Genomic DNA, 24,126 nt, shown 5'->3' on the forward strand with positions numbered 1-24,126 from the left:
CAAAGTGCTAGAATGTCTTTAGATTCACTTAGTAGCAAGGTATCCACTTTTGAGGGGACATGAGAGAGAGAGAGAGAGAGAGAGAGAGTTTGTGTTCTCCATGCAGTGACTGGTTGGCAACACTGTGTACATATTCACAGTAGAGTGCTGGGGGAGTGGGACTCCACTGGAAGAAAAAAACTGAATCTGCCTGTTTCACTTCACCAAATTTAAAATTTCACCTGCCATCTTGTTCTACAGGAAATGGAATGTGTAAGCATAACATGTTTTCTGACTTCTCTTACGGCTTGTAACATGCATCATTGAACCCAAGGATGGTCTTGTGGATGTCTGACAGCCCCATGAGCAAATATTTTCCCAAAGGTACAGCTTAAATGGTTCTAATCATCCTGGGATGGTTGACTTGATGTGAAGACACACTCACTTTAATTCTTCAGACAGTTATCTAAATCCAGGAGACAAATAGAATCAAGGATGGATATCACAAATAAAATTTCAAACAGAGAAGAATTGGGGCAACAAATTACAGTTCACTTTTATTTATTTTAATTTTTTAAATATATGAGTACTGCTATTTATTCAGCCACTGATTAGCTGATTGAATTGGGCCTGAACTCCACCTTACTTTTCTTTTCATCTTTTATAATTTTATTTATTGAATCACCGTGAGAGCAGTTACAAAGCCTTCGGGTCTAAGTCTTGTTCATACAATGAAACACCCATACCTTCACCAGTGCCCATTCTCCACCCCCAACAACCCCAGTATACCCCCATCCCACACCCTCCCCCTGCCTGTGGGGCAGATGATTTCCACATTACTCTCTCTCTACTTTGATCACATTCAATATTTTGACACCAGACCCACCATTTTTATTTGAGATTTTACCCCAATACTCAGATCTTCCAAAAAGGCAACAGTAGACAATCTGTTTTCTATTGCTGGTTATGAATAACATATGATGTTGCGTGGCTGTAGTAGTGGCCACATGATTTTGAAATTCCGAAATTTTAACACTTAAATCTGAAGGGATTTCTGCCAAAACATGCTGGGTTCCAAGATTTGTTCCTGAGTCTCTGGGATCATGGCCATTAAGCAGCTTGATCAGGAGCCAGAAAGGCCGTTCATGGGCGGCAATTCAGGATCTCAGGATGGGGAAGGAAAGGCCGGCTCCACCCCCATCCCATGAGGCCCTGCGTGTCTCATCACCGCAGATCCAAACCTGACTGTCCAGTGGCCTCTGGAGGATAGTGGCCACCGAGCCGCCTAGGGGGAGCAGGCAGAGGGACAACACCCTTTTCCCCCTGGGGTGGCCCGACATGGTCCAGACACATTTCTGCCAGAAGCCACTAGGTTTCAAGCTTTTTTTCTGAGTCTCTGGGATCATGGTTATTAAGTAGCTTGATCAGGAGCCAGAGAGGCCATTTGTGGGTGATGACTTGGGGTCTCGTTGGGGTGGGGAGGAAAGGACTGGCTCCACGCCCATTCCCTGAGGCCCAAAATGTCTCATCACTGTGGGCCCAAACCTGACTGTCCAATGTCCTCCGGAGGATGGCGGCCACTGAACCACCAAGGGGCAGCAGGCAGAGGGACAGCACCCTCTTTCCCCCTCGGGTGGCCTGGTAACAGTAACCTACTGTGGGGTCCGGATGCATTTCTGCCAAAAGCCACTGGGTTTCAAGATTTGTTTCTGAGTCTCTGGGATCATGACCTTTAAGCAGCTTGATCAGGAGCCACAAAGGCCATTTGTGGGTGATGACTTGGGGTCTTGTTGTGGTGGGGAGGAAAGGACTGGCTCCACCTCCATCCCATGAGGCCCTGCGTGTCTCATCACTGCAGGTCCAAACCTGACTGTCCAATGGCCTCTGGAGGATGGCGGCCACCGAGCCACCAAGGGGTAGCAGGTGGAGGGACAGCACCCTTTCTCCCCTGGGGTGGCCTGGTGACAGTAACCTACTGCGGGGTCCAGATGCATTTCTACCAAAAGCCGCTGGGTTTTGAGATTTGTTTCTGAGTCTCTGGGATCATGGCTATTAAGCAGCTTGATCAGGAGCCACAGAGGTCGTTTATGGGCGACGCCTCAGGGTCTCGTTGGGGTGGGGAGGAAAGGGCCAGCTCCATTCGCATCCCATCAGTCCCCATGTGTTTCATCACTGTGAGCCCAAACCTGACTGTCCAATGGCCTCTGGAAGATGGTGGCCACCAAACTGCAGAGGGAGAGCAGGCAGAGTGACAGCACCCTTTCCCCCCTGGGGTGGCCCGGCAACAGTCACCTACTGCGGGGTCCGAACACATTCCTGCCAAAAGAATATTCCTGGTCAACACATGATGAAGTCAGCCTAATGCACCTCATAAATGTGTGAGTAATGGCAGTTATCACTCAAAACCAATTAGTTTGGTGTATTGAGTTACTTAGCAGTAACAGATTTCTACCAAGTAGAGTGTACCACTTCAAACCCTATCTCTCAACGACGCATCAGATGTGCTCAATATGCAAAATGTGCAGAATCCAGAAAGCCTGTGCAAGGAGGCTTTCAAACAACCAAGTTGATATCCTGGAGAAAAACATGATGCCTTGGGCTTTTGTTTTTGTTCGGGGTTTGTTTGGTTTAAATGTCTATACATTTCATAGAGATGGAGAGATAGGACAGCCAGTAGGGCACTTGCCTTGAATGTGGCTGACCCAGGTTCCATCCCCAGCATTCCATATGGTTAGTTGAGTCAGCAGTTTAATACAAGGGTCTTGATACAGAGCTGCTTGCGCTCTGCAGTTCCTGGGTTACTTGGGTCACCCCATCGGTGCTGAGAGCCAGAACCACAGCTAGTGGAGCTCTGGGGACAGAACTCGGGTAGAGTTCTGGTAATTGAACATTCTACTATCATGCTCATGCCATGTTAACCTTTTAGATTTGATATAGTTTCATTTGTTTATTTTTGTTATCTTTACCAATGGAATCAAATCATTCAAATACCTCTGAGGTCTTATCCTGGAGAATGTGCCTATTTTACTCAATATATTTTATAGATTCTGGTTTAAACATGAGGTCCTTACCTCACCTTCGATTAGCTTTTGTGAATGGTGCAGGATGGATTTGACTTACTTTGTTTTGCATGTGATTGTCCAGTTTTTCCATCCAGTTTTTCCATTTGTTGAAGGAATTTTTTTCTTGCTCCACTTCATACACCCAGCTCTTTTGTCATAGATTAAGTGCCCATACATTAATTGGACTTTGAATTCTGTTTCTCAGTTTGGGGCTCTCAATGGTCTGAGATTCTTATTCCAGGACCACACATTTGTGAATACTGTAGCATTGTAGTATTAATTGAAGTCAAGAAGTATAATGCCTCCTCTTCTTTTTACTCAAAAATGCTTTGACTATTTAGGGAGTTTTAGATTTCATGAAAATCTTGGTAGCATTTCTAAGGCCTTAACGAATGTCATTGAATTTTAATTGAGATTGTATTGACTCTATAATGCTTTAAGTAGGGTTATCAGTTAGACAGTGGTAATTCTTCCACTGTATGAGCATCAAGTAATTTTCCATTTCCTAGTGCTCTCTTCTATTTTTTAGTAGTGAGTTGTAGTTTTCAATGAATAAATCTTTCATTTTTTTATTCCTAGGTGTTTGGTGGTTTTGGACACTATTTTAAATGATGTTGTCTTTTTAAATTCATTTCTCTTATAGTTCATATTTTGCATATAGAAATGTAATAGATTTTTGTGTATAGATTTTGTAGCCTACTTTACTATATTGGTTTATTATTTCTATGAGGTGGGGATTTTTTAGTAGAGTTCTTTGGGTTTTTGTGTATATTATTATGTCTGTCATGAAAATAGTGATATCTTAAAATCTTTTCCAGTTTAGATCCCTTTGATCTCTTGTCTGATTGTTGTGGTGAAAACTTCCAAAACTATAAAGTGGAGGGGGTGGACATCCTTGCCTTCTGTGTATATTCGAATCCATCAAAATGAAAACTCAAACACATACTCATATGTAATTTATAAATGATAAGGTTTTGATATTTTGTGTAGTAATAGTATCACAAACCTTAAGATAGCACTATTAAATTCAAATACTTTTTCTTTAGGAAGAGAACAGCACAGAGTCTCTTGCCCCTGCACCTGGCTGTCCTCGCTGGGGCCCCTTGAAGGGGGGCAGGTTGAGTTGACATCTTATTATCTCGGTCTTACTTTGGACAACCTGGCAGGCTACTGAATGTAATCTTCCCACACGACAGAGTCTGGCAAACTCTCCGTGGTGTACCCAATATACCAAATACCAGTAACAATGATGGGTCTCATTCTTCTAACCCTGAAAGAGCCTTGAATATGGCACTTTTTAAAATCTCAGGGCTAGGACAAAAGGAGATATTACTGGTGCCTGCTCGAGGCAATTGACGAACAACAGGATGATCATGATTGGGACTTTTTCTTTCATGGACTTGCTAAAAGCGAAAGTTGTAGGAAATTAACATGTGGGATTAGGTGTTCATTACCATAGTTCTAGGCACCTTGTGGGCAGTGTATGTGCCAGGCATTGCTCTAAGCAATCTCTTCATTTCATTCTCACTTGAGTCCAGAGAAGAGGAGAGTTGTGTCTCCCTGGAATGGGCCTATCTTACTATTCTCCCTCCAACTCAGTAATTGGTGGGACTTGCCAGGGAGGCATGGTCTTTTGCTACAGGTGAAATGATAGGTTTGGAAACACAGAAGCCAGAGACTTGGGTCAGTTATTCCCTTGAGGAAGTTCTGGGAGCAGCATTTTCATGGCCACCAACTACCTATCGCAGTAATTTTTATGTTTTTAACAATTTAAGCCATGTCTTTATATTTCAGACATATCTTTGAAGTAGGAGTGGTGGTAATTCCACTCCTAATTTGCACTTAATGATGCTGAAAGTGAATGCTTTTGGAATTTTCAAAGGAAATGCACACTGTATTCAAATATTTGACTCCCAGATCCACATTTTACCATTTTGCACCATACTTCTTGTTCAAAAGAATAGTTTGGTTGAGCTCCCTCAACCAGAAGCTGACCTTTTCCAGTGAATATTCTAAGAGATCTAGCTCATGGTTGTCTAGTGAGTACCTCTACAATGAAATTGGGGTGAAAATGTTAATTGCAACCCGCAGGCACCAAGTGATTGCTATATTCCAAGTGTTCTACTGAACACTTTGTATGTATGTTTTTATATGGAGTCATGAATTGTAGGTATTATAATATTTATTATCCAAAGGAGAAAACAAAGATCCAGTTTGATGAAGTAAATTCACTTAAGATTGTACAAGTTTAAAAAAATCACAGCATTTCAAACCTAGGGAGAAGCAAATAAACTTTGCTTTGGTAAAAGGATAAACAGATCTCATTTAGACAACTGACATTTATCCAAAGACATGGCTCTCCACTGGAATTATTCTTTCCCCACAAAGGAATTCTGGTAGTTTATGGAGACAGAATGTTAAAACTATAGGGGGTCTTTTGGCATATAGTGGGTAGAGATTAGGATACTGTTAGCCATCTTACAAGATACAAAACCATCACACAACAGAGATTTATCTGGTCCAACTTCCAGTTGTGGCAAAGTTGAGAAACCCTGATCTAGGGTATATCTGATATTTCGATTGCAATTAAAATAAAGAGCATATTGAATTACATTTGTTTATATGATAGCTCACCAGTTTAGTAATATCATGGAAAGCATTAACACATTAAATGGCCGACCCAAGTTCGATTCTTCAGCCCCTCTCGGAGAGCCCGGCTAGCTACCGAGAGTATCTCGCCCGCACGGCAGAGCCTGGCAAGCTACCCGTGACGTATTCAATATGCCAAACACAGTAACAACAAGTCTCATGATGGAGACGTTACTGGGCCCACTCGTGCAAAAGAAATATTAAGTGAATTACAGCAAATCTCAACCAACTTATTGGATGTTTGTTTGGAATGAAGTTGAAAATAACTCTAAGTGGCAACCCAGGACAGAAGTCACTGTCGTGGTCCCTGGTGTGTTGTCAGTAAAGAGTGTTCAGATGTTTGCATCATATCAGAGATCCTTGCATTAGAAATATATATCATAGGCAGTTTTGAATGAGAACTTGATCTTCTCTGAGTTGTATTTCCTACAAGAAATATGTGTGAAAATACAATTAATTGATGGACTGCTGGCACTGAAGGCCATCTAACTTTTCAGCATTTGTACATTAACTCACCTTTCATTTGTCTCCCAAGCCTTCTGCCTTCACTATTTCATTTTTCTAAGCACATTCACCAAAAGTAGAACAAGGAGGAGGAGAAATTCAAGTCTGATGGCAGTGGTGATAAAATGATTTTTCCTGTATTCTTGGCAGGCTGCTACATGTCAGAGATCTTTTGATTAGTAACTAATTAAATGTTGCTTGCCTCTGCTGGCACATCATTCTCATCTCTTGTTGGAAAAGATAGAAGAGTGTAAACGTCATCACACAGTGGCAATGATCACTGGTTTTCTCCTGAATTGTTCCTGATCCTCAGTAACTCTTTTTTTTTTTTTTACTGAGCAGGTAGTGAGTTTATGTTGAAATAACAAAGTGAGAAGGATGACTATATTACAAGACTCAGAGCAAATTTATCTTAACATATAAATATTTTACATTCCTACTAGTCTGTTTGGTCTGCTATAACAGAATACCACTGACTATGTATCTTATCAACTATAGAAATTTTCTCACAATTCTGAGGGAAGCTTTTCCTAAAGCTAATCTTTGGCAGTGTTTTCCCAGGTAAAATAAGTCAGATCTGGGCTGGAGATATAGTATAGGAAGTAGGGCACTTCTTGAATGTTGCTGCAGTGGCCATAATCCTGGATCAAATCCTGATGCCATATATGGTCCCTTGAGCACAACTAGGGATCACTCCTAAGCAGAGAGCCAAAAATAGCCTCTGAGCATCCCTATGACCCAAATTTCCTCTCCCCTCCAAAACAGAGCTGATGTTTGTTAGGTCTGAATTTTTCATGTCTTGAGGGTAGTATGTCAGTTAGGCTGGGATCATAAAGATGGCCCCAATGTGGGTCAGTCCTGTCATGTGCCCTAGGTAGAGTCCTTGTCGTAACCCAGCACCTCAGACTGGCCTGCGTTTCCACTGCAGAGTTCATCTATTGCACACGAAGGAATTAGAACATATTTTTTCTGGAGACCAATATCTACCTATATGTCTACTGGGAAGTAGAAGTGGGCATACACCTCAGATTTTCCAGTATTCATGGCTAAAATAGGTTAATAAAGCACTGAGAAAGTCTCAGTCTAAGATACCTTGTTTGTGGGTAAACTTGGGGTCTATATGTCCATATTTACATGAGGGATGTGTACTTTCAAAAAAACTCCAGAGTCTGTGTTTTGATTCTGACACCCACAATCTTGTATAGGAACATTCAAGTTGTTTACACGTCTGATCTGACATTGTTTCTTACTAGTTGGCATTTTCCCTTGATCCTCTCCTATTCTCTCTGGTAAGCCATTAGCCAAAGAAAACACTTGATTTTTTTCTCTTAAGTATAGTCATGTCCTTTTGTTGATAATTCCTTTTATAATAAAATTGTTCTGATTACACAAGTAATATATTCTTATTGAAAAAATCACCCCCAAATTCCCAAAATGAATGCCACATAAACCCTCCACGATAAACATTTGGGGAATGTGTATTTTTATTTTTATCTAGTCCTTCTTTTCAGGAAAATATTAATGGTTTAAATATATATATATAGAATTTTGTTTTATTTTATTGTACCACTGTGAGATAGTTACAAGCTTTCATGTTTGAGTTACAATCACACAATGATAAAACACCCATCCTCCCACCAGTGCAGTGCATATTACACCACCACATCCCCAGTATACCCTCTTTTTCCATCCCCCCCACCTCCATGGCAATAGTACAGTTTTCAACTGAGAATAGCACTAAAATCTAAATGCAAGGAAAGGCTAAAAGATTTTAAGAAAACATTAAATAACAGAAAAGTTAAAGTGGTCAGGGGGCCTAAGTGCTTCCATTTGGGTATATTATGCATAAAACCATTTTGATTTTTCTTAGAATATTGGATGGAAGTAATTTCTTAAGTTTAATCTTCAGTTTGAAGGTCTTCATGAAGGATAAAGGGCCACCATACTCTGTCATTGGTCTGCATGACCTGACTAAATAGATTGTTTAACTGGAATAAACTTGCCTAGAAACAATCTGTGTTAAGCTAATGATTTATTAACATATATATCCAGAAACCTTAAACTATGTCCAGATCTGCTCATGCTTGGTGTGGAGAAGGTATTAAATATATACTTGATGGTTAGCAGAAGTCTTAGTTTAAGGATGAGTTTCCACTTGATATTCTTCCATCTTTGATTTGAACTTTTAAATCATCTGTTCTGTCTTTCCCAGCCTCCACCATCCACCCATGCACACATGTGCACACACATCTACACAAATCCTCTGTGCTGACACAGAGAGAATGGAAATGATTATCATAGTCCCAAACCACTGCTTTGGGAGGTAAAATAAGCAAGGAGGCGGAATTTGATTACAAACATAATTTTGATGCGAAAAATAATTTCTAAGTTTCCTAGTGTGTGGGCTGGCTGATTTATCCTAGAATACTAGAACCTAAAAAAGCATTCTTTTAATAAACCATTTCCTGTTTCATTGATGGAATAATGAAAGTAACAGATTATGATCGTTCAAATGGAAAACTGGATCTTTGGTTGTGAACGACTGAAGTGAAAAGCTTTTTATGAAATATAGACACACAATACAACCTTGTATCATGCCCAATACATAGCTTCAAATTTGGGGATAAAGGACTTGGGATATTCTGGTTAGAGGTTCCCAGGGGAGCTAATGATCTCAGTTAGAGTGACTAATAATGCAGAACTGAAGAGAGAACGAATAATGACTCTTATCTAGTGAGAAGACAGTTCTGCCTTCTTGATGCCTAAAGCCAGAACCACTGGGAACATGGTTTGATGGAGATGTGGAATGAGACCAAAAAGAGATGAAGATTTTAAGCCCTTTTCTAATCAACTATGCTCTAATAAATATCTGTTTCCCATAAGAAAATAAACTAGAAACTATTTCCGCCTTAGTTGACATCAAATGTGCCCATGATTCTGGCTCCCAGAGGTTCTCTTTCTGACTCCTAGGCCTCTACTTTTCAAATGGAAATACCTAGAGGTTGTTCAGGTAATTTATGAAGTTACAGGATAAATATGGTAACATTTGGGGATGCATGCTTCTTTAGGGTTTCAAATAGGGCAAAAGGTAAAAAATAGCTATTACATTTGGGGTGTGTGTGTGTGTGTGTGTGTGTGTTTGTGTGTGTGTGTGTGTGTCCAGTCTACAGCATTTCCTCCCCTGAAAGATGACAATTAAAATCTAAAATGTGAGAGAATGGTCTGATTTTAGAAGTGCTTTAGGCTGGTTATGAATGATGAACTACTGAACCCTCCTCTGTCATCCTGTGTTACAGAGGGAGATCACCACTCAGGAACATTTATAAGTCTAATTGTTGTGGAGCTGAAACACAAGTTATAGCTTGAGTACCTAGAGATGAGAAAACATTAATTTAGTGTTTAAATGTAAAAAGGCAAGGAACAATCTCAAAAATAAGAATATGGTGATTATATGTCTAAAGAGAATTACCAACCAGGAAAAAATAGTTTCCATTGAATTTCCAGGTTAGCCAATTATTGGTAGTCATGTCCTGGAGTAAGGAGCCTTTCAGTAAGTTTTTTTTTTAATATTGTCTTGGATGTGGGTCAGTATTGATTGACCCCAAAGCAAGTCTTCCTGAAAAGTGCCCCTTTGGTAGTGGCGAACAAAATGTGTGATTTTGGAGAACTACTGCAGTGAGTCTTTTCTTGGAGAGCTTGAAGGATGATAGTAGTATTGTCAGTGGTTTGTGTCCAAATACACGGGGAGAAAGAGAGCGCCCCCTTTTAATTTTGTGATTACAGTTTGTGTGAGTCCCAAAGAGAGGGTTTTTATATTTTATTTACACAGTATGAGTAAGTCATTCCTCCTACTCCGGGGGCTATTCCAGTCAAGACGCCTAATGCCACTAAAGGTGTAATAAGTATGGGTACTCTTTTGGTTCATTAGGGAATTAAGTTCACATAAAATCTTTTTTTAAAAAATATTTTTATCTTATAAAGTCACTGCCACTGTCACTGTCCTCCCATTGCTCATCAATTTGCTCGAGTGGGCCCAGTAATGTCTCCATCCTGAGACTTGTTACCGTGTTTGGCATATTGAATATGTCACGGGTAGCTTGCCGGGCTCTCCGAGAGGGGCGTTTGCCTTGCACGCAGCCAGCCCAGTTGAGCCAATTCCTCCGCCCCTCTTGGAGTGCCCAGCAAGCTACCGAGAGTATCTCGCCCGCATGGCAAAGCCTGGCAAGCTACCCATGACGTATTCAATATGCCAAACACAATAACAAGTCTCATGATGGAGATGTTACTGGGCCTGCTTGAACAAATCGATGAACAACGGGAGGACAGTGTGATTTTATAAAGTAGTTCACAATATTTGATTACATTTAATATTCAAACACCAATCCCTCCACCATTACACCTTCCCACCACCTTTCAGGTGTTTCCACCCCAAACCCCAATCCCTGCCCCAAAGCAGAACCAAAATAATATAATATTTTCCTCTAAGGTTGGTTGCCTCCTGCTTTTAAATCCCATGAACTTGTGGCGTGATACTCTTGGACTATGTGGGTAGGGTGTGCCCTACGAAGGCCACTGGGTCCAGGGAAAGGTTCATTCATGGGTGAGGCTTGACCTGAGCATGTGGAGAATGGCTGTGAGCAGTGCGGCGGTTGGGTTCTGGAGGTTTTCGACTGCCAGGGCTGGGTTCCTGGGGCTGGGGAGGGGTCTCACCCTCGCCCCTTTGGAGCACCCTGAGTGAAATATCCTAGCACGGGGTCTGGCGGCATAGTTATGGTAAGCGTGATGTTGTTCCCTTAGGGGAGAGGAGGATGTAAGTACACAGAAAATCTTGATGAGTTTCTGGTGGTCCAATGTTTATGTTAGGAAAGGAATATGTAGTTGTACAGGTTGATTCCCCCACCCCTCTCGGAGAGCCCAGCAAGCTACTGAGAGTATCTTGCCCCCATGACAAAGCCTGCCAAGCTACCTGTGACATATTCAATATGCCAAACGCAGTAACAAGTCTCAAAATGGAGATGTTACTGGGCCTGCTCGAGCAAATCAATGAACAACGGGAGGACAGTGCTATAGTGCTACAGGTTCCAGTTCAGTTTGATGGGAAGTAAACGTAAGCTGATGTGTCACAGCCTCTGCCATTGGAGACAGACAGAGATTGAGAATGAGGCCAATAAACGATTAATCGTGGTTTTTAGTGATTGTGCTAGATAAAATATTTTGAAGTGGTAGTTGCCAGGGAAACTAGGCATGGATATGTAACATGGGTAGGGTTTTGAGTGAAGTTTTTCCAAAAGACTATAATCTGCATTTTATTCAAGAGTAGGATTTGATTGTTGGCTGAACTGTGTGAGTTTAGTATAGTTAAGTCAGTGTTTGGGTTTAAGCTATGGAGAATTGGTCAGACAGTGTCATATAGACCTATTCACATAAAAACAAGATATGGGAGTATGGAGTATTAATGGGTAAGGAAATATTTGGAGGAGAGGAAATGTGGGTTTCAAGGTTATTTTGACCCCAAATATTACTCTAACTGTGGATGAGGTATCTTTGATTGTGAAAGTTTACCTCTGTAGACTGGATTTAATTTGTCTACTGAAAGTTCCTCTTTTCAAGTGAATGTAATCCAGAAGAGAGCTCGGGTTAGTGAAGCACTGACAGTAGCCATGGCCATGTCTCTAGTCTCTTCCCAGCTTCTTTTGGTCCCTTTGGTCTGACTAGTTTCTTCCCTCTCATTAAAGATCTTGAAGGTCCTATGTACTAGAAAGGATTGTTTCCTATTTTTGTTGGAAAGGTTTCAATTCTTTCTTTAAGGGTGTTTACATAAACCACTTTCTATTTCAATTGCTGTAAGAAAGTTTATATGTAAAATCAAGTTACTGGTCTCCCAGATTTGTGTCCCACTGCTAAATGGGAATAAAGAATGATTAAGTTTTTCAGTGACTCTCAGAACTAGATTTAGTTTGACCACAATACAGAGTTCCTTTCTAAAATATTTCTCTTCCCCAACCCATAAGCCTTAATTATTTGAGAATTTCCTGTATGTGATAGAGCCCTTCTCTCTTATTGCATGTTAGATTATATTTTTTGCCTTTGACTTTTCTTAGTTGAATTATCTGTTATGTGTCTAATGTTAGCTTTTTAAAATTCTTACCTGGATTTGTTAAGTTCTTAATTGTTTACATTAGTATTTGTCTTCAACTGTGGGAAATTTGGGGGCATTTCCTTAAACAGCTTTAGTGCCCCCTTTTATCTGTCCAGCCCTTCTTGAACCTCCATTATTCATATCTTGGTATCCTGAAAGTAGCACACATGTCCCAAGCCTCTGTTCACTTTTCTTCATTTTTTCTTTTCTGTTCCTTAGACTGAATGACCTTACTAGACACATCTTCAAGTTTGCTGGCTCTCTCTTCAGCTTACTTACTCACTCTAATATTGAGCCTCTCTAGAGAATTTAAAATTTTTGTGATTGGCTTTTCTAACTCCAGACTTCTTATTTGGTGATTTGCATATATTTTTCTACCTCTTTGTTTAAAATTCTTCATTTGTTGAGGCATGGTTCTTATACTTTAGTTCTGTAAACATGATTTTATTTAGATCTTTGTGCTTATTGAGTGTAGTTGATGTGTGGTCTTTATCTAATATGTACAATGTACAGTTTCCCTAATGACAGCATTTATTGAATGCTCACTGTCTTTAGTAAATTTTGTGACTGTATTTGACCATCAAAAGCATGACATCATGGAAAGTGCCTGTGCTTATGTAGGATATAAATGTTCTACCTTTTTCTGTAGACTATATACTAAAAGACACACAAAATAAAAGGCTGTTCCTCATAACTTTAAGTTACCATGTCTGCTTTCATAATTTATAACTACTAATAGTTTACCCACGAGTCTTATGAATACATCGATTTCATATTTCTGGCATAGTCTTGAAGAGACTAAAAGAACTTTAATGGCCCTCTCACAAAATGTAGTAAGGTTACTCTTGCTTTTTGAGATTAAAATTGGATATAACATTTTCCCGTAAAGGGTTTCTTATTAGATATAAGTATGCAACCACCAAAAATTCTACTCATATTCTTTATTTAAACTTACCCTTTTCAAAACCAAGAGAATCTCTTGGTTTTAAATTCCTACCTAAAAAATTTTCCTGGAAACTGACCACTTGGATGATAAGATTCCAATTATGTACTACACTCTAGTCAATAGACAATCCTCACACTGACCACTACTTACAAAGTGGGCATAGTTTTAAAATCAGCTTCATCTTTGTTATCACTTTGACCAACAGAAAGCAAACAGTCGAGGGCCACCTAGAGAAATACAGATTTAGATTCCAAAACCATGGTAAACAGATGTGATTGGCCCACTGAGCTTTGAACCCTGAAATTACACCACACACAGACATGGTCAGAGCACTGCCAGAGGTTACAACACACACATATTTGGCACCATTATACTGATTGACTCAGACCAGCTGATATTTTAAGATCAGAGGTAGATGAAGAATGACAATGGAGTAAGTAATGCTCTCCTGTTGAAGGATGATTAAAATGTCTCTTTTCCTACTGATACCTCAGAAAAAGGAAACTGTGTATGTGAATGGCTTTTCAGATATAATACTGCTACCCCATTCAACTACATCAGCCGTGACAATTTGGTAGGCAGTATAGTTCAATACAAGGCATTGAACCAAATGCTACAAAAATTAGAAGATAGACTAGGGAGGTAAGCAAGCCAAGAGGGACCTCAACTCTTGGGAGGGATCAACTCTCTGGACCTGAGAATGAGGGGACCGTAGGCTGAATTGCCAGGAATGAGCCAGGTGAAAGAATGTTGATGGGTCTGTTATGGGCTAAGTCTATGAATCATTTTAGAAAGCCTGGTAGATCGAACCTAATCCCACTCTGCTTGTTTCCAACAAGAAAGATGGAATTTTTGCATTTTATTTGACTCTTGGGAGATCTGGAATTGCTCCAGGAATATTTGTGTTGGATGCTTTGAGAAAGGATAGGAAAGTAGTTATTGGATATTTAAGTACATTTATGTAAGGCTTTAGATGTGTTTTATCTGTCTCATGATTTAGTGTTAAATTGTTTTAGAAAAAGAGATATCAAAGATAGAAAGTATTTTTTTTTCTGTTTTGCCAAACAGGAGAGCTCAAGAAAAAAAACTTAGTTGGACCTGTTGAACATATGAGAACATGACCTTCAAAATAGATTACTGAGCCTACTCTTGAACCTCAGCCAGACAACAGAGTAAACAGAAGTCTCTAGGGAAAACTTAACGGTCTTAGCTTGGAAGTATCTTTTATAGTGATGCCCAGCCACATAATGGAGGGTAATTTGCTTTACTCAAAAAAACTCTGATGATTTATATGTTAAATCAAAAAGATATCTTCACAGGGACATTTCAATTACTGTTTGAGTATATGTACAGGATTCCGTGTCTAAGCTGACATACAAAATTAGTCATCACACCATCTTAGCACCTTTGCTTCAGGAGTGAGAATTTCTCTATGTACTTTTCATTTGTTTTGGGTTGGAGCCACCCTTTTGGTGCCTGAGGATCAAATTCAGGCCTCCTGATGCAAAGCATGCACTCAATCTTTTGAACTATCTTTCTAGCCCTCGCCACACACTTTGACTTGAAGAGCTGGACTAGAAGCTGGACACATTGTAGGAGCCTTCACAAGGACTCCAGGATATTCCATTTTGTTGGTTTCATTTATAGATGTTTTATATGCCTAATAACAGTATCATTGAAAACTTTCCTTATGGTCGGTTCCATTTAAAACAATTGATGAGGAGTTAGAGGAGAAATGAGACATACCGAAAATGTTTGTACTGGGGAAACAGTCCTAATTCCCGTGTTTTACTAGTATCTTTTTATTTTTATGAGCACTCTACATCTCTTTGTGTTTGACCAGTGCCAGCCCAGGCAGAAAGCAGCAGGGCACTCAGAGACAGGCACAGCATGGGTGGTATGCCCAGAAAGCAGAGAGATGCCCACACTGATCAGCCCCAGGCCCCTCCATTGTCGGCGGCCAGTAGCACAGGCTGTCCAAAATTGCCATTAAAGAATCCTGTGCGTTGGAAAAGGGCTTTCTCAAAAACCACCTATTAAATAACTTATTGTTTGTGTTGATCAGTATCGAATATTTTGAAACATTTTTCATTATCAAATGTTACAATTTGTCCCTTCCCAAAATCTTGTTAAAACACAAGCGAGCACATACACTTGGAAACATAGCTTTGCCAAAAATCAGGAGGGTTACACATAAATCTTCCATTTCATAATTCAGGGGACTGCATTCTTTGGTGTGTGTCTTCTAAAGAGAACAAAGCTCCTTTTTGTTTTGGCGCTTGCTACCTCATTTGTTCCTGTCCCTTGTTTGTGCCAGAACTGAAGCTCAGACAAGTTAAGTGATGACTGCCTGACCTTGACTCCTCGGAAGTTCTCTTCTACATTATCTCTCCCATCTCCAAGGACATTCTCCCTGGGATGTCACCTAACTCAGAGGCTCTTGGAACCATGGGAGTCTCAGGTCTGGCTATGTAGAGATTTTCCTTTTGCATGTCTCACATGCACCTAAAGCACAGAATGTTCCAGAACCATGATTATGCTCTCTTCTTACAAGAGTCTGGGGATGTTAGCGTCACAGGAGAAATGAGTCAAGGTAAGAGGGCAGGATGAAATATGGAGAGAGAGGAAATGACAATAAAGAAACATTTGGGTGACCTCGAGGGCCAGGTGGTGCCATGAATGACCCTAGAGCCTCTGCATGCCACATATACAATCCTGAGAGCTCCCTTTTCCACCCCTAACAAAACCTTTCAAAGTGGGAACTGGGTATGTTGGGAGCTCACTTGGAGTAGCCTAACTCTTCTGAGATAGGATAAGCAGAACATGTGAGGGTGATGAAGAAGTGACCATGGGCTGAAGACTCAACCTGCTTTGGACTGCAGCTGAGAAATGGGGAGACAAATACTGGGAGCTGCCTGGCTGGGAAGCCAGACTCTTCTAGTCACCTACCAACCAGGAGAAGCAAAGGGCATGAGCAGTGAGGGAGACAGCAAAGGAGCAAAAGCCTTGGACCAGACTGACATGCATGATTGAATATTTGACCCTGAATTCTGGGCTAGACAGACAAGGCAAAAGCTGCTAGGAAGGTAAGAGGGGGTTGGGGCGCTGAAGTCCTTATGAGATGCTCTGTGGCAGGGCTCTGAACTCCTCCCTGCATCAACCACCACCACATTCCCTGTTGAGTTTCCCTCCCTGAACATTCATCGTTCCTTTGCTTCCACCTCAGCACACTCCCCATCCTGCAAGATGAAGTTCAAGTCCTGCCTGTGCATGAAGAATTAGGGTGATATGTGGTATCCAGTATGTGTTTTATCATGTGAACCTATGTAACCTCTCAGAGGGTAAGAATGAAATTGTATACTGCCTTTATGTCTCTGACATGGTTAAACTCATTAAATACTACTTTTAGAAGTATCCATTGGTTTTTCAGTAAATAAGTGGCATGACTACCATAAACTTCATTTGAGATTAATAGATTTATGTTGGAGGGGGGTTGTATTTGATAATTTACAAAATATCTTCCTGATTATTTGTGGAGTGATAGCACAGCGGTAGGGCGTTTGCCTTACAAGCGGCCAACATGGCCGACCCAAGTTCGATTCCTCCGCCCCTCTCGGAGAGCCCGGCAAGCTACCGAGAGTATTCGATATGCCAGACACAGTAACAACAAAGTCTCCAATGGGGACGTTACTGGGCCCGCTCGAGCAAATCGACGATCAACGGGAGGGCCTTTACCTTTACCTTTTATTTGTGAAAAGTTCAAAATATTCTTCAAATAATTTCTATTTCTAATATAAATCCGTTCTCTGATTCTAATAAAAGATTCGTGGGGGGGGGGGGGGGGAGGGAAAGGATCCCAAGCTTTTATTTACACCGATATTCCATTCTGACAGCATTAAAAGAAGACGTTCTCCAGACATTTTCTATTTCCTTGGACTTAGGATAGAACAAATTTGGATGTCTTTTAATATGATCACCAGTATCTACAATAAACAGACACCACATGGCAGGTCATGCTGGAGAACCAAGTGTCATAGAGAGGATAACATATCTTTTTGGATGAAAATGGCTTCTAAGAGGTCAGCTCAGTCTTTAGTTAGCTGGTGGTGTTGGGCAGTCACTTCCTCTGTCTCTCTGCTCCCTGTCAGCTTGATGCTCTGGTGGACTTAGGGCTTAAACTGGATAGAGATATCGGAACTCCAGCCAAGTGTGCACGCTGTGTTCTAACCTTCCACTAGTGGGCGCCGTTGAGCAGTTTTAGGCCCTCTGCCTCTGACCTCTGGTGTGTGCTGAGTACATTTCTCATCCAGACTGACATTTGGGTCTGCAGTGGGCAGGGTTATGAAAGTCATTGGCATAATTTGATTCCCTCAGCTATTCTAAAGGTCTTCCCTGACTCCCTGGTGTTGAGTCATGCCCACATTGCAGTTTTGCCACCACAGCCTGTTACCATCACAACAGAGTTCATCTTCTGTAAAAATTGCTGATCCTTATAGTATAGAACTCCTTCTCAGTAGGGCAGTTGTTCTTTCTATGTATTAAAGACAGATATGACACATCCTTGTCTCCTTTGATATTTTGCCTAACTTCCGCAGGCAAAACATTGAAGTTCTTTGTAGAATTGCAGAATTTCAGAGCAGAGGAAAGGTTTTGGAAACATTCTAACCAAGTCCTCTTATTTTTTAAGAAGTCAGTCAGGTCCATAGAAGAGATGAAAAGGATCCAAAAACAGACCCTAAGAGAGTGAGATAGAATGAAACCCAGGGATAAGTGTGAGGCAGAAGACAGAGGTAGAACCAGAAAGAGACTCAATCAGTGGTTCCCATTACATTTCTTTGCCCGAGCCTTGGACAAAGTGGCAAAGTAAGTGTCAGCTTGCTCTGATTTGCTTTTGTTTAAGTTCACTATGGCCTTCATTCAGAGTGTGAAGTATGGTCAAGTATTGGACTCAACTCTCATAACACTGAGTATCTCATTTCATCCCAGGCCATGCAATCGAGATCAGACTCTGGAACCAGTCACCTGGGCTCAAGTCTTGGCTCTTCTCAAGAGCCACATTGGTGATAGCAAGTGAAAGGAATGTTTTCAGTGCTGAATCTGGAGATGGTAGCAGAACTTGAGTCTATGAGGTGTAGCATACAAGTCACTTGGACCTGCCCTCCAGGAAGGAGGCACCTAAGGAATGATAGCTGTTGATTTTGTCAGTTATAAGCAATAGTTGTGATCACATTGATAGTCAACATAAGAACCATCAAAATGTTCTAATTCACATTTATAATTTGAATAACCTAATATATATCACATATATATTAAACTCGTATCTATATTGGTTTTTATGTTTCATCATATAAATGATGTTTTGTGAGGTAAATGCATAAAACCAAAATGATACAATCTTGGTGAAAAAATATTTTTTTCAAAAACAGTTTATTTTTTTCATGATGAGTTTCTTTGTATGCATTTAAAAAGATCAAGAGAAAAACAAGAAAAGAGTCCAGATAAAAGGACACTTTTTCCTGACAGTTTTTTTCTTTTTCTTTTAAGAATTGGCACTCTGTTTATTATTTGGACCAAATGTCGCTGTTGGTTCTGGGATTATATACTTTTTAATCTGCAGGAGAAAATTAATTGCAGTGAATTCTTCACAGAAGGGCATTCAGAAGTTTTGATTACTCACACTGGCTAATGTGAAGGTGTTTCTCTGAGCCATACATTAAAGTCCTCTTGACAACATACCCACATGTTTACAAGTTGAGCAAGTTCTTGCCTTTTTTACAGTTATCAAAGTTAACACATCAGAGCCCTAGGCTTCTGCCTGAATTCCCTACGACAGGCTGAGCATTCAAAGCAATAGATGTTTGCAATTTGTTGCATATAAAAATCGAAAGTCCAGGTTTCTGGATAAAAATAGTATGCACAGTTGGACAACGGCATTACCATCAGGGTGAGATCACTTCCAGGAAAACACTGCAATGTAGCAATGGGAATAACATCTGGCCTTTCCACAGTTGTGTTTGATTTAGACTTGGACATCCTTCATGAAATAGAGGCTGTATTTATTAATGACTTCAGTTTCTGTGCAAAGCACTCCACTTGAAAAGCAAGACCTCCAAGGCCTATTCATTAAACCTATATTTGAGGTATGGATGAAAGTCCACTTGACTTCATAATTGTTAGCTTGGCTCTTTTGTTCTGGCCCATCCAATTTTACCTCAAATTACACCGAAAGAATGGAGGCAAAGAGGACCCTAGAGAGTAGAATATGACTTTTTTGTTCATGGTGATGGACTGGGCTGGATAAAATGTTCACTACAGAAGGTCACAATATGAATCTTTTTCCTTCTATCCCTTTATTTCACTAGATGGATCTATTTTAATTTTCTTTGTGGAGCAATGAAACCCTCAAATAATTTTTTTTTGCACAGTACATAGCCAACCAAATTAAATCTCTATTCCAAGTCTTAAGAGTTAGATGTGAAAAATAACCAAGTTCTGGCCAGTTGGATTTAAGTAGAAATAGCACTTAAAATTCTAGAAAGTGTTTCTTAAAAGAATCATGAAGTCCTTATCTTCTTCCTATGTGTGGAATGTGGTTCTCATGGCTGGAGCGTTAGCAGCCATTTTTGCAGACATTTGCAGGGTGAACCAGCAGGGCAGAAAGACCTTGAGGTTCTGACACCATGAAATTCTAGGGAGAAAACTTTCATATTATTATAGAGAATATTACCAAAGCAGAAATGTGAATCAAGTAAAACTCAGTGACTTTTCAAAAAGAAAATTTCCCTTAACTGCCACTCAGTTTTTTGGCTACTAATCCGTCTTCTTGAGTAAAAAAGAAATGTGTCTTATGCTGTTAAAAGTGTGAACAATGTGTGCATTCCATCAATAGGCCAGCTTCACTGTTTACATTTTTTGTATTTCTACTGGCTTTAGGTCGCTTATTCTTTTGTTACTGGAATAAGTGTGCAGCTCTCTCCCACTTGGATCACAGTTTTCTTCCTCGATGTTTCAAGTATAATTTTTGCATTAGTATTTTGAGGCTTTTCTGTCAGACAATATACAATTTAGAATTAGGTCAACCTCTAAATTTAGCCATTTTTAAAAGTATTCTGGAAATGTACTTTGCCTCAAAGCCCGCTTATCTTTGGATATTAGTATAGCCAAACCATATATATTTAGTGATTTCCATGTTGTCATGTCCAATCCCATACTTTCCACCATCCTGTATCCCTGTGTTTTAGATAGAGTTCTTATATATAAGTGGTCTGAACCCTGCAGGTCTAAATAGAATCTTATAATCTCGGTCTCTTAATGGAAACATGTAAATAGTTCTAGCTGACCTGAAGTCGGGACTGAGTGTCATAGTTACTCCTTTGAAAGTTTTGTTTGTTTGAGGTGTTTTGGCAGCCCTTACTATAATTTAGTTTGTTTTAGTCTTTGGTTTTCAGCAGATTTTCTATGCTCTACCTAGGTGTGGGTTTTTTTTTTTATCCTGCTTAGCCTTCTTGGAGATGGAATCTGTGACTTGGTAGCTTTTATCAGTTTTGGAAAGCCCTCAGCTATTGTCTGTTAAGATACTGCTTCTGATCCATTCTCTTTCAAGTCTCCTTTGTAGGCTTTAATTAGAAATGTGTGAGATCTGCTTTGCATTTCATTGTCTTTGCCTCTTACATTTTTTTCTATATTTTTCTTTATTTTTTCTCTTTGTGCTTCACTAACATTTTTCCTTTTTTTCTACGCAACGCTTCTTAAATGTTAATGTCTTTAAAACCTGAATTGAACCCCTACCACTTCTGGGAATGACTCCTGAGCACAGAATTTGGAGTAGCCCCTAGGCGCCACTAGCTGTGGCCCCCAAACCAAAAATTAATTCAGTAATTAAATCAAATTACCTGGAGATCTTTCTGAAATACAAATTCTGATTCACTGGTTCTGTTGTGGGGCTTATGTTTCAGCATTTGTACAAAGTTACCAGACATTTTATATATAGGCATACACGTAGGCTAATGATATATGAACAAATCATGACTTTAGTTAATGATAGTGTTTCAATATGACCCATTATAAAAAAATATACCATATTAATTTCAGATATTGATAATAGATGTGTGTAAGGTTTTTAAAACTGTACTACTATCTCAAATTTTCTTTATATCTATCTAAAACTATTATAAAATTCAAATTGTATTTTTAAAAGACTCCCTAATGATAACATGCTGCAGTTCTATGAATTACAGTTGAAGTCAAAATGTTATTGTCTCTTCCAGGTTACTAATTTTCAGTTGTATCTAATCTATGATTAAACTCCTCCATTAATTTACTAATATCATTCATTATATTTCTAGTTTCTGAAACTTGCATACAATTTTCTTCTTTCCTTCTGACCAAAAAAACCCCCAAAACCCTCAAGCTTATCCTTTGGTTCTGTGGGTACATAGGGTAATTCGCAACTACACATCAAGGTCTGGCTGATCACTCACATGTGAAACTCTTATGGGTATGTTTCTTCTTCCTATTCTTTTTCTCATTTTTCTTCTGAATTGTCTCCCATATATTCTGTCTTCCATATCATGGATTTGGTTATTTTTAAATTTTCTTTTGTTTAGTAGAGAAAATTTGTGGCAATAGAGGGCAAATATTAGATTATAATTCCAAAGAGGAATCACTTTTGCCACATTTCATATCAACCCAGCATGCTCAAAAGCCATTCCAAAGCTGAGATGAGCTATAATCTTTGCAACGACCTACCTGCTTCTATTTCTTCCCACTCCTAGTATAGCTTTTCAGTCTCTCCACCCAAATCTAGGAGTATCCCATCTCCCTTCCTCTGCTTGGCAGTCTTGGGTCCACTGCCTTGTCCTCTTGGCTATTTGTTTGGACACCAAGTCCAATCAGTGGTTTGGACCATTTCTACCAGAGGTGACTGAAAGGAAGACCTTTCCCTCGTTCAAAATGACCTCTAGTTTCTGCACAACATTCCTTCTCTCCCCAATTCTTACAGTGCTGGTGCACTCTAGAACCAGTGACTCCCAGCAGGAAATCCAAGAAGATCTTGAGCTTCTTTCTGCATTCTTATCCCTCCTTGTCTTCAAAGGGTATAAATTCAACTTGAAGCATAGACTCGAGAAAGTGTGATATTTCCAGGGCAAACATTCAAGCCTCTCTCCATGAGACTCAAATGGTAGTAGATCCAAGAACCCTTAGTGAGGTCTCTGAGAACAATTGCTCTGCTCTGCCTTACTGCAGACAGTTGAGTCAGAGCGCTTCTGACAATTACTCTGCAGGTGGCCCCGGGACCACACCTTGTGAAACCGCTTTGTAATTGCAAACTGAACAAAAGAATCTTGAACTGGAGCATGTTCTTGAACCTGGTCCTGCCTCTAACTTGCTCTGAGTATTTTGGTGAGCTCGGTTGTAGCTGAGTTTCCAAATGGATTAATTTGGAGAGGTCAGATCCTGAAGTTACTAGCTCGGTGCATGGGTTTAACAGTAGACTGGGTATGTCTGAAGTGTTCTGAGAATAGCTGTAAGAAGTCAACAACACTAACAGATCCTGAAGCAGTAGTTGCTCTTTCAATGTATTTATCTTCTAGGCAGGTTCTAAGCTAGGAAGCTCCAGAATTGCTTCTCAGGAATTCTTTTTCCCAGTAAGAGTCATTCACCATAATATTCTCCGCAGTGAGTATGGTTTCTGTGCTCTCTTACCATTATGAACAGGATCTGCATGGTCTCACTGCCAAGGCTCCTGGGAATTGAATTCTGAGGAGCAGCACCATCGGGCCTTCGAATCCATTTGCTTGTACTTGTTTTATAGTTGGATGAACGACTCAGGTGCTCCAGGCAGAGAATACCAGCTCTGATGGTGTTCAGGGCCAGAGGAGCTCAATTGCATGCTTCTGACAAGCTTCTAATCTGGAAGCATTTTAAGTTTTCCTGCAATTGCTATGGCCTACATTGTCAGCCAGAAATGTTATTTCAAGACGGCAGATAGAGATGAGGAGTAAAACAAGGTTACCTCTTCTTCTCCTTGTTTTTAAGTATGAGCTCTCATTAGAGAGAGTTACCCCTGCGACTGAAGGGATAGTGTAAGGTTAAAGGTACTTGCAGGACCCTGGTTCGAATTCCAGTGCCACCAGGGATGGTCCTTGAGCACAGAGCACAGAGCCAGATATGGCCCCTGAATACCACTGGGTGTCTTTACCCCTTCTTAGCTCCCCCCTCCCAAATAATCAACTTAAAAACAGTTGTTTGCTTTAAAAAAAGTAATTGTCCTAGTTGTTGACTTCGTCAACTCTTTACAGGTGAAATATAAAAAGAGGAAGGAAAGGAGGGTACGAGTAGCCCCTAGCTGCTCTCACTGCTGGCTGGGGCTCTGGAGGGTGAGATGGTTGATGCCTGGGTACACACCAAGTTAATGCCTGCATTTTCAGACCTCCTGCTGAGCGCCAGGCCCAGTGCTCAGGTTGAAGCAGCGAATAGAAATCACACCCTGCTCTTACAGAGCTCTTGTTCCTGAGGCAGAGTCATCCCCCAGCAGTAGGACGATTGTTTGCTCAGTGCCTCATTCCAGATGTAAGGAAGTATCAGGAAGGGGAAGAACATGGATCTTTCTCCGGGAATAATCCATGATCTCTGAGCAAGTCAGCCTGAGCCGAACTCTGCAAGGGAAGGAGTAGATGAAAGAGGGTGGCACTCCACGTGTGACCTAGCGTGCGCTGAAACATGACCAGTGTGTCCTCAGGAGGACAAGAGGGAAAGGTGGGGTGAGAGAATCCGGTGGCATGGGGGTTGGGGGGTGCAGGTGAAGGAGCAGAGAACCCCCCTACATGGGTGGTAAAGGCCAATGG

General features: G+C 40.5%; 1 protein-coding gene across 1 annotated transcript in view; it reads right to left on the reverse strand.

The window, feature by feature from the left end:
* LECT2 (leukocyte cell derived chemotaxin 2) overlaps nucleotides 1–24,126 on the reverse strand; it is an 83,298-nt gene that overhangs the window by 16,402 nt on the left and 42,770 nt on the right. The window lies entirely within an intron of this gene.

Source organism: Sorex fumeus, unplaced genomic scaffold (genome assembly GCF_029834395.1).
Source record: "Sorex fumeus unplaced genomic scaffold, SorFum_2.1 ptg000051l, whole genome shotgun sequence".
NCBI classification, from domain to species: Eukaryota; Metazoa; Chordata; class Mammalia; order Eulipotyphla; family Soricidae; genus Sorex; species Sorex fumeus.